Source organism: Pseudophryne corroboree, chromosome 9 (assembly GCF_028390025.1).
Source record: "Pseudophryne corroboree isolate aPseCor3 chromosome 9, aPseCor3.hap2, whole genome shotgun sequence".
Classification (NCBI taxonomy): domain Eukaryota; kingdom Metazoa; phylum Chordata; class Amphibia; order Anura; family Myobatrachidae; genus Pseudophryne; species Pseudophryne corroboree.
Window position 1 is genome coordinate 250,143,340 of NC_086452.1, and position 13,060 is coordinate 250,156,399.

General features: G+C 45.5%; 1 protein-coding gene and 2 pseudogenes across 3 annotated transcripts in view; 1 reads left to right on the forward strand and 2 right to left on the reverse strand.

Annotated features, from left to right (window-relative positions):
• LOC134957945 (beta-1,3-galactosyltransferase 2-like) overlaps positions 1–13,060 on the reverse strand; it is a 492,768-nt gene that overhangs the window by 443,188 nt on the left and 36,520 nt on the right. The gene's annotated exons all lie outside the window — the stretch shown is intronic.
• On the reverse strand, positions 5,801–5,919 carry LOC134962830 (5S ribosomal RNA; annotated as a pseudogene).
• On the forward strand, positions 9,403–9,521 carry LOC134962831 (5S ribosomal RNA; annotated as a pseudogene).

Genomic DNA, 13,060 nt, shown 5'->3' on the forward strand with positions numbered 1-13,060 from the left:
ACTTTGAGAGAAGGATAGATAAGGAAAGTGGTGAGATTACGAACCAGCACACACAAACAAGAGGAAAGCCATGTTAACCAAACTTGAAACATGATCAGCAACAGCTGCACAAACCAGAATACTTAACCAAGTAACAGTGCAGGAAGAACGAAGCACCGGGCGGGCACCCAGTATCACCCATGGACTACAAGAAAAGGATTTACCGGTAGGTAATTAAAAGCCTATTTTCTCTTATGTGCTAGGGGATAATGCAAATCCATTTAGTACCACGGGGAAGTACCAAAGCTCCCAAACCGGGTGGGAGAGTGCTAAGGTTCCTGCAGAACTGATTGACCAAACTGAAGGTCCTCAGAGGTCAAAGTTTTGAACTTGTAAAACTTAGCAAAAATGTTTGAACCCGACCAAGTAGCTGCTTGGCAGAGCTGTAAAGCCGAGACACCCCGAGCAGCCGCCCAAGAAGAACCCACCGACCTAGTAGAGTGAGTCTGTACAGATTTTGGAACTGGCAAGCCTGCCGTGGAATAAGCATGCTGGATAGTGAACCTGATACAGCGTGCAATAGACTGCTTTGAAGCAGGACACCCAATTTTATTGGGATCATAGAGAACGAACAGCGAGTCCAATTTTCTGTGACGAGCTGTTCTCTTTACATACACCTTCAAAGCCCTCACAACATCTGAAGACTTTGAAATAGCAGAGGTGTCCGTAACAACCGGAACCACAATAGGTTGGTTGATGTGAAACGCAGACACCACCTTGCGAAAGAAATTGCTGACGAGTTCTGAGTTCAGCTCTGACCTCATGGAGAATTAAGTAGGGACTCTTGTGAGACAACACCCCTAGCTCCGACACACGTGTTGCTGAAGCCAAGGCCAACAGTGTGACGGTCTTCCATGTAAGGTACTTTACGTCAACCTCCTGTAACGGTTCAGAACAGTCCGATTGGAGGAACTGCAGCACCAAATTGAGGTCCCAAGGTGCCGTGGGAGGATCAAAGGGAGGTTGGATCTGCAGAGCACCTTTCAAGAACGTCTGCACCTCAGGGAGAGAAGCCAATTGTTCCTGAAAGAAAATAGACAAGGCCGAAACCTGGACTTTTATGGAGCCTAGACGTAGGTTCACATCAACTCCCGACTGCAGAAAAAGCAGGAAACTTCCCAGATGAAATTCCACCACAGAATATTGTCTGCTCTCACACCAAGAGACATATTTTCTCAAGATACGGTGGTAATGTTTAGACGTTACCCCCTACCTGGCTTGCATCATAGTCAGGATGACCTTGTCAGGAATCCCTCTCCTGGGTAGAATCAGCCATTCAACTCCATGCTGTTAAACATAGCCACGGTAAGTCTTGATAGATGAATGGGCCCTGTTGCAGAAGATCCTCCAGAAGAGGTAGAGGCCACGGATCTTCGAGCAGCATCTCGAGAAGATCCGCATACCAGGCCCTTCGTGGCCAGTCCAGAACAATGAGGATTGCTTGAAGCTTCTCCATTTTTATTCTTTTTAGAATTCTTGGGATCAGAGGAAGTGGAGGAAACACATACACCAGCTGGTAGACCCACGGAGTTGTCAGAGCGTCTACCGTCACTGCTTGTGGGTCCCTCGACCTGGAACAATACCACTTGAGCTTCTTGTTGAGTCGAGAGGCCATCATGTCGATTTGTGGATATCCCCAACGACGTGTCAACCACCTGAACATCTCGGGTGATGGCCCCACTCCCCTGGGTGCAGGTCGTGTCTGCTAAGGAAGTCTGCTTCCCAGTCGTCTACTCCCGGAATGAAGACCGACGACAATGCCACAACGTGTTTTTCCATCCAGAGGAGAATTCTTGACACCTCTGACATTGCTGCTCTGCTTTTTGTTCCGCCCTGTCGGTTTATTTATGTTACAGCCGTCACATTGTCTTACTGGATTTGAATGGCCTGATTCTGAAGTAGAGATGAGGCCTGCAGAAGGGTGTTATAGATAGCCCTGAGTTTTAGGATGTTTAATGGAAGGACGACTTCCTGACTTGACCATCTTCCCTGAAATTGCACCTCCTGGGTGACTGCTTCCCAACCTCTGAGGCTTGCATCTGTGGTTAGCAGAATCCAATTCTGAATCCCAAGCCTCCGACCCTCGATGAGGTGAGAAGTCTGTAGCCACCACAGAAGGGAGATCCTGTCTCTTGGTGACAGACGGATCCTCTGGTACATGTGAAGATGCGATTCGGGCCATTTGTCGGATAGATCTAGTTGGAAGGGCCTCGCATGATACCTTCCGTACTGAAGTGCCTCGTAAGAGGCCACCATTTTCCCCAGAAGGCGAATGCACAGATGCACCAAGATCCGGGTTGGCTTCTGGACAGCCCAAACCATCGACTGGATTACCATAACCTTTTCCAGTGGAAGGAACACTCTCTGAGACTCTGTGTCCAGTATCATTCCCAGGAAAGGAAGCCTCTGTGTCGGTCCCAGGTGAGATTTTGGTAGGTTCAGAATCCACCCGTGATCCAGGAGAAGTCTGGCTGAGAGGCCAATGCTGTCTACCAACCGCACCCTGGATGGTGCCTTTATCAGAAGATCGTCCAGGTATGGAATTATGTTCACTCCCTGTTTGCAGAGCAGCAACATCATCTCTGCCATCGCTTTGGTGAACAATCTTGGTGCCATGGAGAGACCAAATGGCAGGGCCTGGAACTGGTAGTGATAGTCCTGCAGTGCAAATCGTAGATAAGCCTGATGAGGTGGCCAAATCGGAATGTGAAGGTATGCATCCTTGATATCAAGAGACACTAGGAATTCCCCCTCCTCCAGGCCTGAGATCACCGCTCTCAGAGACTCCATCGTGAACACTCGTAAGTACGGGTTCAATGACTTGAGGTTCAGAATCGGCCTCACCGAACCGTCCAGTTTCAGTACTACAAACAAGTTGGAATAGTACCCCTTGTTTTGCATATGAGGTGGAACTGGAACAATAACCTGGGTCTGTACCAGTTTTTGAATGGCGTTCTGTAAAGTTATACTGTACTTGCCTCTTGTGAAACTGGTAAGCCTGATTTGAAGAATCTGTGAGGTGGGAGCTACTGGAACTCCAGTCTGTAGTCCTGTGAAATAAGATCTATGACCCTGGGAACCTGGCATGATGTTGTCCAGATGTGGCTAAAGAATTTTAGCTGGGCTCCCACCTGCCAGTCTCCCAGGCATCTTGGTCCACCGTCATGTTGAAGGTTTTGAGGAAGCAGAGCTTGAGCCCTGTTCCTGTCAACCGGCAGTTGCTGGTTTGCGTGGTTTCCCTCTAGCGCCTCTGGTGGCAGTAGAAGAACCTCTGGACTTGCCCCTAAACTTGGCAGTTCCTGAGTAGGCCTTCCTAGCTGGGGGAGCTGCAGAAAGAAGGTATGTGGACTTACACGCAGTAGCTTTGGAGATCCATTTGTCTAGTTCATCTCCAAATAAGGCCTCGCCTGCAAAAGGTAGGCCTTACACGCCTTTCCTGGAGTCCAAATCCGCTGTCCACTGGCGTAGCCATAGACCCCTGCATGCAGACACTGCCACAGCTATAGTGGGTGCATTAAGTAAGCCTATTTCTTTTACGGCTTCCACCATAAAGTTCGCAGAGTCCTATATATGTTGCAGGAGTAAAACAATCTCCCCTTGAGGTAAGGTATCTGACCCCTCAATTAGGTTACCCGACTATTTAGAAATGGGTCGTGTAATCCACCCACATGCTACAGTGGATCTCTATGTCCGTCCCCCCTCCTGCAGCTGTATATAAAGATTTGAGCATAGTCTCAATCTTGTGGTCAGCCGTGTCTTTCAGGGAGGCTACACCCAGGACAGGCAACACAATTTTCGGTGAGAGCCTGGATACTGATGTACCCACTATTGGTGGATTTTCACGGTTTTTGTATCCTCGGGAGGAAAAGGAAAGGATGATAATAACCGTTTAGGGATTTGAAATTTCAGGATTAACCCATGGTTCTTCAAACAGGGTATTTAATTCCTTTGACACAGGAAAAGTGGCTGAGGATTTCTTTTTTATATTAAAATAAGATTCCTCACTCTCCTCTGTCACCTTATCAGGGATATTCAGAACATCTCTGATAGCCTTTATAAGAGCCTCTATTCTCTGCGACAGAGTACCCTCCCCCACCACTGAGTCCACCTCCCCTCCTCCATGTCTGACCCTTCATCAGCCGAGTCAGACTACAGGATATGGGCCAAAAGCGTTTTTGCGGACAAATGGCAGGGGACTGAGATGCTGGTTTGGGTACTGAGTCTCTTTTCATAAACTCAGTCATAGATTGTCTTAAGTATTGTGCCTCTTTCTCATTCCGAGATAACTTAGTAGAGATTGTGGAAATCATTCCCCTAATGGAGTCCAGCCATGCTGGTTCTGCCCCACTAGCCTCGGAAGGGACACTACATTGAATACACACTAGTGAACCCCCTGGGGAAGAGGAACACTGTGCTTTACATGAAACACACTCTTTGCCTGACATCCTGTATAGTGACAGCACACACACACAGGAAAAGGTTAAATGCACAATTAACCCACAAAGAGCCCTTCCAGGGAGACACAGAGGCAGTATGGAACCAGCACACAGCGCCCTTAACGCTAATGCCAAGTTTAGCCGGGTCGCAGACTAAGTACCTGTTACAATCCTGAGCACTCATGTTTTGTTATTGTTATGATTTACCTTTGCTTCAGTTTGTGGCACTATAGGTCACAGCTAGCTCCTGCATAGTTGTCTCCCAATGCCTCAGCTCCTGCACTCTGCAACTGATTTCACAGGTGTCTGGATTCTGTAATTATAGCTGGTTACCTGAAAACTACTATTCAGCTTGTCAGCCTGCTCAGTCTGCACTGCAGCTGCATGTTATATCAATTACTGGGGGCCTGTCTGGTGCTCACAGCTGATTGGTCCAGCCTGTTCTTTTAAGCCTCTCAATCCCAAGAGGCTTTGCCAGTTATAGCTACTCCATGCGGTGTTCTGCTCTCTGGTTCCTCTCTGGTCTCAGTTCATCTGTCCAGTGGGTTTTGCCTTGTTCCTGCATTGAATTCCAGCTTAACCATCTTGCTGACGACCTTAGTCTGCCGACTGCCGTTACCCTGTCTCCAAGTGTCTGCACCCCAGTCCGTCCGTGTGCCGCTACCTCCTGTGTCTCTCCTAGAGTTATGTATTTGGAGAGATACCGCACCGGTGTATAATAAATATAAAGTATCAATTTATTTGACCAAAATAAAGAGTACAAAGAAAACGTGGTTTTCTAATCATAATTTGGTGGTGCACCCTGAGTTAATGGGCTGCTAATAACAACAGTATGGAGAAAAAAAGAGACTCTTTTGTGGGCGCACTCTTTACTATTAAATAATGTATGAAATATTAGAGATAAATATAAGTATAAAATATAACTTTTATTCGTATCATAGAGTAAGAGTCAGTCAGTGGTCAACAGAGTAACATTCAAATAATATAACAATGTAGCTAGCAAATAAATGCTGATATTTGATAAGGCAAAAAATGAAATAAACTGAATAATTAAATAATTAATAACAATTAAATGCTGATATTTGCATAATACATTCCGGCTGCCAAAATACAATAAGAGTGCCCTAAGAATCAGATCGTTTAGAAGACAGATAAGCTGCCAATGTGTGTAGGCCCCGCAATAATCCAAATTAGGACAGTTGAAGCATAGAAATGTTGTAGAGATTAAAGACTGTAGTGTTCATAGGATGAGTAACAATGAAAAGTAAGATAGCAAGGTGAATCTGCTGTCAGTGTTAGACTCAGAGCAAAACGGACCAATGTGAGTTCTACTACACTGGGTCTTCCTCAATGGTCGCCCACTAGAGTACTGACCCAGCCCAACACTGATTAGCTTCCAAGATCAGACGGCTTTGGGCGTTTCCAGTGTGGTATGATAGTAGAAGAAAAACGAGCGATGACGGCGACTCAGGAATCACTGATGAGAGTTCACGAAATGTATAGTATGGAGGAAAAAGATGGATCTGCTGCCAATCTTAGACAGGGATAAACCCTGAATCAATGGTGAGAGTCCACGAAAAGATAGATTAGAGTCAAAAGAAATGGGAAGCAGAAGACTTGCAAAAAAGAGGCCCTTAGGATAATTGGAAAGTTTGAAAATTAGTTTCCAATAAGCATTTCAAAGCAATGATTGCTGATAACAATTAGTGGCATATAATGGAGAAACAGGCAAACACCTGTGCTGGCTGTAGATAAACTAGATAGATTGTAGTCAAATTCTTTACAGCAGTGATAAAGATAACAAAGTATCCTAGGCTGAAAAAAGTACCCAAAATGTTTCTAATGCCAGATACAAGCAAGTATCAATATGTGAGCCAAAAGCGAGGATAACAATGTAATTAGTACTCAAGCTCTAAACCTATGAATACATATAAGTATGCAGAAATATCTTGCAAATTTAAACATAGTTAAATTGAGTAGATGGCTTCAGATATAGCATTACTGAACAATTGAAGACTAATTAACATATTGGCATCAATCACGTTCTTTAATTGGACAAATAATGATTGATGTAAATAATAATAGATGCCACTGAATACGTTATTGCCGAAGTTCAATTTATCTTTCAAAAGATAGGGTAGATAAGCAATAATGAAATGCTGGAAAAGGAATAATAATTAATAAATAAATATACATGTATTGTAAAAGGAAGTGCAATTAATTTTAACAAATAGAGTGGATTAGCAATATGGAAATGATAGGGAATGAATAAATGTATAGATTAATGCTTCTCACAACATATTCCAAGAGAGTAACAATTGATTGGATGGGGGATTCAAAAAAGAAGTGGAAAAGAATAGGATTTGAGATGCTGTGGATAAATAAAATAATGTACTGATATTACCCGTGGCAAATGTTAGATAAGGAATCCCAATCCTGATGTGTGAGGTCACTGTCAATGAAGGGGATGCCCGTGGTGACCGCGAAGAGAAGACACCAGTCGCCGTCCTGTGCCCGTGGAAGACCTTAAATGCCAATAGTGAGGTAAAGTTCCGTTAATGAGGCAGCGGTTCTCCGTGGATGAGGGCAGAAGGTACGGCCACGCTGGAGGAACCTGCAGCGCAGGCGGGTGTTCGTGCAGCAGTCAGTCTCGAATGTGGAGAGCGGACAGCTGCAGGCATATGACGGGAGCGTGCAGCAATCAGTCCCTAATATGGAGAGCGGGCAGCCGCAGGCAGAAGATGGGAGCAGGTACTTGAGGAGAAGGGGAAGAACAGTCCGAGGCTGGAAACACTAGCAGCAGTTGAAGGATGATATTCCTGTGGGGCTGAGCAGGGCGCCGGGCAGTGGCGGGTGTGGGTGGATGTACGGCACTCAGGCGAGAGAAGGCAGTCGGTGGGAGGTCGGAAGACGCGTTTCACCCGTCAGCCGGGCTTGATCACTTCCTGTTGTGGGCTACGTCCCTGTAGGTTTTTTAAAGTGTTCTGAGCCAATACTTCACCAATCATTGGACGAGTGTAGATCAAAACAGCTGGGATAGATAAACGGATTTGTGTCCTTCATCAGCTGTGTATCATGGATTCATGCAGCCTCCCAGGCTGTGTATTACAATCAGAGACCTATTGGATTCAGCAGAGAAGCCCCTCAGATGATACCACATAAAAAGGAAAGAATGTATATATAAAACATATATATACATTCTTTCCTTTTTATGTGGTATCATCTGAGGGGCTTCTCTGCTGAATCCAATCAGTCTCTGATTGTAATACACAGCCTGTGAGGCTGCATGAATCCATGATACACAGCTGATGAAGGACAGAAACCCGTTTATCTATCCCAGCTGTTTTGATCTACACTCGTCCAATGATTGGTCAAGTATCGGCTCAGACCACTTTAAAAAACCTACAGGGACGTAGCCCACAACAGGAAGTGATCAAGCCCGGCTGACGGGTGAAACGCGTCTTCCGACCTCCCGCCGACTGCCTTCTCTCTCCTGAGTGCCGTACATCCACCCACACCTGCCGCTGCCCGGCGCCCTGCCCAGCCCCGCAGGAATATCATCCTTCAACTGCTGCTAGTGTTTCCAGCCTCGGACTGTTCTTCCCCTTCTCCTCAAGTACCTGCTCCCATCTTCTGCCTGCGGCTGCCCGCTCTCCATATTAGAGACTGATTGCTGCACGCTCCTGTCATATGCCTGCGGCTGTCCGCTCTCCACATTCGAGACTGACTGCTGCACGAACACCCGCCTGCGCTGCAGGTTCCTCCAGCATGGCCGTACCTTCTGCCCTCATCCACGGAGAACCGCTGCCTCATTAATTGAACTTTACCTCACTATTGGCATTTAAGGTCTTCCACGGGCACAGGACGGCGACTGGTGTCTTCTCTTCGCGGTCACCACGGGCATCCCCTTCATTGACAGTGACCTCACACATCAGGATTGGGATTCCTTATCTAACATTTGCCACGGGTAATATCAGTACATTATTTTATTTACCCACAGCATCTCAAATCCTATTCTTTTCCACTTCTTTTTTGAATCCCCCATCCAATCAATTGTTACTCTCTTGGAATATGTTGTGAGAAGCATTAATCTATACATTTATTCATTCCCTATCATTTCCATATTGCTTATCCACTCTATTTGTTAAAATTAATTGCACTTCCTTTTACAATACATGTATATTTATTTATTAATTATTATTCCTTTTCCAGCATTTCATTATTGCTTATCTACCCTATCTTTTGAAAGATAAATTGAACTTCGGCAATAACGTATTCAGTGGCATCTATTATTATTTACATCAATCATTATTTGTCCAATTAAAGAACGTGATTGATGCCAATATGTTAATTAGTCTTCAATTGTTCAGTAATGCTATATCTGAAGCCATCTACTCAATTTAACTGTGTTTAAATTTGCAAGATATTTCTGCATACTTATATGTATTCATAGGTTTAGAGCTTGAGTACTAATTACATTGTTATCCTCTCTTTTGGCTCACATATTGACACTTGCTTGTATCTGGCATTAGAAACATTTTGGGTACTTTTTTCAGCCTAGGATACTTTGTTATCTTTATCACTGCTGTGAAGAATCTGACTACAATCAATCTAGTTTATCTATAGCCAGCACAGGTGTTTGCCTGTTTCTCCATTATATGCCACTAATTGTTATCAGCAATCATTGCTTTGAAATGCTTATTGGAAACTAATTTTCAAACTTTCCAATTATCCTAAGGGCCTCTTTTTTGCAAGTCTTCTGCTTCCCATTTCTTTTGACTCTAATCTATCTTTTCGTGGACTCTCACCATTGATTCAGGGTTTATCCCTGTCTAACATTGGCAGCAGATCCATCTTTTTCCTCCATACTATACATTTCGTGAACTCTCATCAGTGATTCCTGAGTCTCCGTCATCGCTCGTTTTTCTTCTACTATCATACCACACTGGAAACGCCCAAAGCCGTCTGATCTTGGAAGCTAATCAGTGTTGGGCTGGGTCAGTACTCTAGTGGGCGACCATTGAGGAAGACCCAGTGTAGTAGAACTCACATTGGTCCGTTTTGCTCTGAGTCTAAAGGGGGGTACACACGGAGAGATCCGTGCTTAAAATCTAAGCAATCTTGCTAGATTGCTTAGATTTTAAGCACGGATCTGCCGTGTGTATGCCCCCAGCGATAGCGATGCGCGGCCCCGCGCATCGCTATCCCTGGTGCTAGATTGAGCCTGCATGCAGGCTCAATCTAGCGGGTCGCTCACTTCACCGTTGTGTGAAGTGAGCGGCCCCCCATCGGCTTTCCCCCTCGCTCAGCACATCGCGCTGTGCTGAGCGGGGAGAGAGATGTGTGCTGAGCGGTCTGTGTTAAGATCGCTCAGCACACATCTCTCCCGTGAGTACCCCCCTTAACACTGACAGCAGATTCACCTTGCTATCTTACTTTTCATTGTTACTCATCCTATGAACACTACAGTCTTTAATCTCTAGAACATTTCTATGCTTCAACTGTCCTAATTTGGATTATTGCGGGGCCTACACACATTGGCAGCTTATCTGTCTTCTAAACGATCTAATTCTTAGGGCACTCTTATTGTATTTTGGCAGCCAGAATTTATTATGCAAATATCAGCATTTAATTGTTATTAATTATTTAATTATTCAGTTTATTTCATTTTTTGCCTTATCAAATATCAGCATTTATTTGCTAGCTACTTTGTTATATTATTTGAATGTTACTCTGTTGACCACTGACTGATTCTTACTCTGTGATACGAATAAAAGTTATATTTTATACTTACATTTATCTCTAATATTTCATACATTATTTAAAAGTAAAGAGTGCGCCCACAAAAGAGTCTCTTTTTTTTCTCCATACTGTTGTTCTCTCCTAGAGTTCCTGCTGCTGTTCCATCTCCACGGCCCCAGTGTACCATCGGGCCGTGTGCGCCCTGCCACCTTCTCCAGTTCCTGTTTGTTCCTGCGTATCCCTGCGGTTTGTCATATACAACACCTCTACCATAACTCTAGTCCAGTTCAGGTATCAAGTGACCCAGACAGGGGGCTGCGACCTGCACGTCGGGATCCGAGAAGCCCATATCACCTTGCGGGGTCCCCTGGTGAAAACCTCCCGGCGTGTTAGACTCCGCGCCTCTGTTCTGGGTAACGTCAACCACTTGGTACCTGATCCCAAATTCCGGATTCTGCACCACTTCCTGACAGTACCTAGATTAGTGACTTAGGGGAACATGTACTAAGCAGTGATAAAAGTGGAGAAGTGAGCCAGTGGAGAAGTTGCCCATGGCAACCAATCAGCATTGACGTAACATTTATAATTTGCATACTATAAACACCTACAGAGCTGCTGATTGGTTGCCATGGGCAACTTCTCCATTAGATCGCTTCTCCACTTTTATCACTGCTTAGTACATGTCCCCCTTTGTACACTAACAGTCGCTCTCCCCCTGCTATGACGCCCTGGTACCGCTGAAGTAATCTGGATTCTCTCCAGTGGAGCTGCGCGTCCCTGGCAGTCAGCGTCTGTGTCAGCTGCAGAGGGAAAATGGCGCTGGTGAGCTGCTGTATCCCCTCATAGTGAAGCCCCACCCCTTGAATGGCACGCGGTCTTCTCGCACTTTTTTATACTGGCTGTATGTTTCTATTATTTATTTATTTATTAACAGTTTCTTATATAGCGCAGCAAATTCCGTAGCGCTTTACAATTGGAAATAACAATGATATAACAAAACTGGGTAATAACAAACAGTCATAGAGATAGGAAGGCCCTGCTCGCAAGCTTACAATCTATAGGTGCATAAAATGGAGACAGACTCCTTTTATGGCTGTGTTGCCAGTCTGAGTACTGTGTCCGCTGTTCAACATCTGTGTCCGTACACAGCAGAAGCCATGCGTTTCCGTACCCTAATGCCGCCATAATGGCCGGCGCTAACCAGGACGCCAGCTTAGTACTCACCACCCTTCATTATTCTGGCTGTTAGGGGTGGCGGTGTGCTGCGGGACGCTCATTTTGGTGGTGCTTGCGAATAGTTCCCTCAGGAGCTAGTGTCCTGTCAGTGGGGAACGGGACCATTAACCCTTCAAGATGTTGGGCCGTTGCCCCCTCTATGTCCCACAAAGCAGGTAGGTGCCATCCAGTCCTGCCTGAAAATAACAAATACAGAAAATAAATGCAGAATACTCTCCAGGAGCTTCCAGAGACAGGACCGGCTCCTCTGGGCACATTTTCTAAACTGAGTCTGGTAGGAGGTGCATAGAGGGAGGAGCCAGCGCACACTATCACTTTCTTAAAGTGCCCATGGCTCCTAGTGGACCCGTCTATAACCCATGGTATTAAATGGATTCCCAGTATCCCCTAGGACGTAAGAGAAACATAATGTAACCAGTAGGAGACATATCTAAGCTGGACCAGTGTGCTGATTAGGCACTCCTATCCACACACACACACACACACACACACACACACACACACACACACACACACAGCGTGGAGAGAGATAAATCTGCTCCAAACTGTCACTTATCAAACCCAGCCTGCAAAATGGCAGTTAGAAACTGATTGGTTGGTACTTATCTCTCTCCGCTTTATCTCTCTCCAAGGTTTGACATATCTCTCCCTTAGTAGTAGCAGCTGGTACCACTGGGTATGCGCAGCTCTGTTCTGTCTTTTTTACTACGTGATGTGGCTACAGCTCTTGTAAAACTATATTACACCGAATTCCCAACAACCAGCAATGCCGACACCCGGAAAAACGACCCACCAGGGCTATTCCCACTCGTGCGTGTCCATGACACCCATAGAGTGGGAATAGACCCTGTGGCGAGGACAGTGAGCCACCGAGCTGCAAGGGCTCTCCCCGCTGTCGGCACTCTGGCGGACAAGATGCTGCTGTGGGTATATTGACGCCCGGAATCCCGGCCGCTGGTAAGTCATACTAAACCCCCTCTCTGTTCCACTTGTGTCGGAATTTTATCCAGCATGCTCCTGAGGAAGCTGGCACCCATCAGACCAGCGAAACGCATTGGGCTTAAGTTTATAGGACCACAAGTATCAGCACCCTCATCCACCTCCTGGCAATCTTTGGACTCATTAGCTTCCACTGGATAAAATTCCGACACAAGTTCTTCATAAGACCTGGACTTATCCCCATCTGCCATTTGGTTCCTAACTGCATGAGATACCTAGGGGACTTATCTGGAATCCAGTCTGGTAAATTACCTTACACCTAATTGAACTTGTGGGCAAATGTGGAATAGCGTCCTAGCCAGGAACTGTGGACATTATACTTGAAAGGGTTAACCCTGTGGGATCCTATTAATTGTACTTTTATAGTTCAGCAATTGCTCATGTTTTACTCTTGAGGGGTAGGAAAACTTCTCCTTGATGAATGTTTATTAAATATATCTTTTTACGTTTTATTTATTGAGTCGTTCATTACATTTTGAACTCCAGCCGGCGCCAGTACCCATTTCTTCCTTTTTTGACTATATTACTAAGGGAACTGACCTTCCCAGTACAGGCTGCCGTTGACAGCGCACTCCATCTGTGTATTTATTCGTGCCGCTTGATGAAGG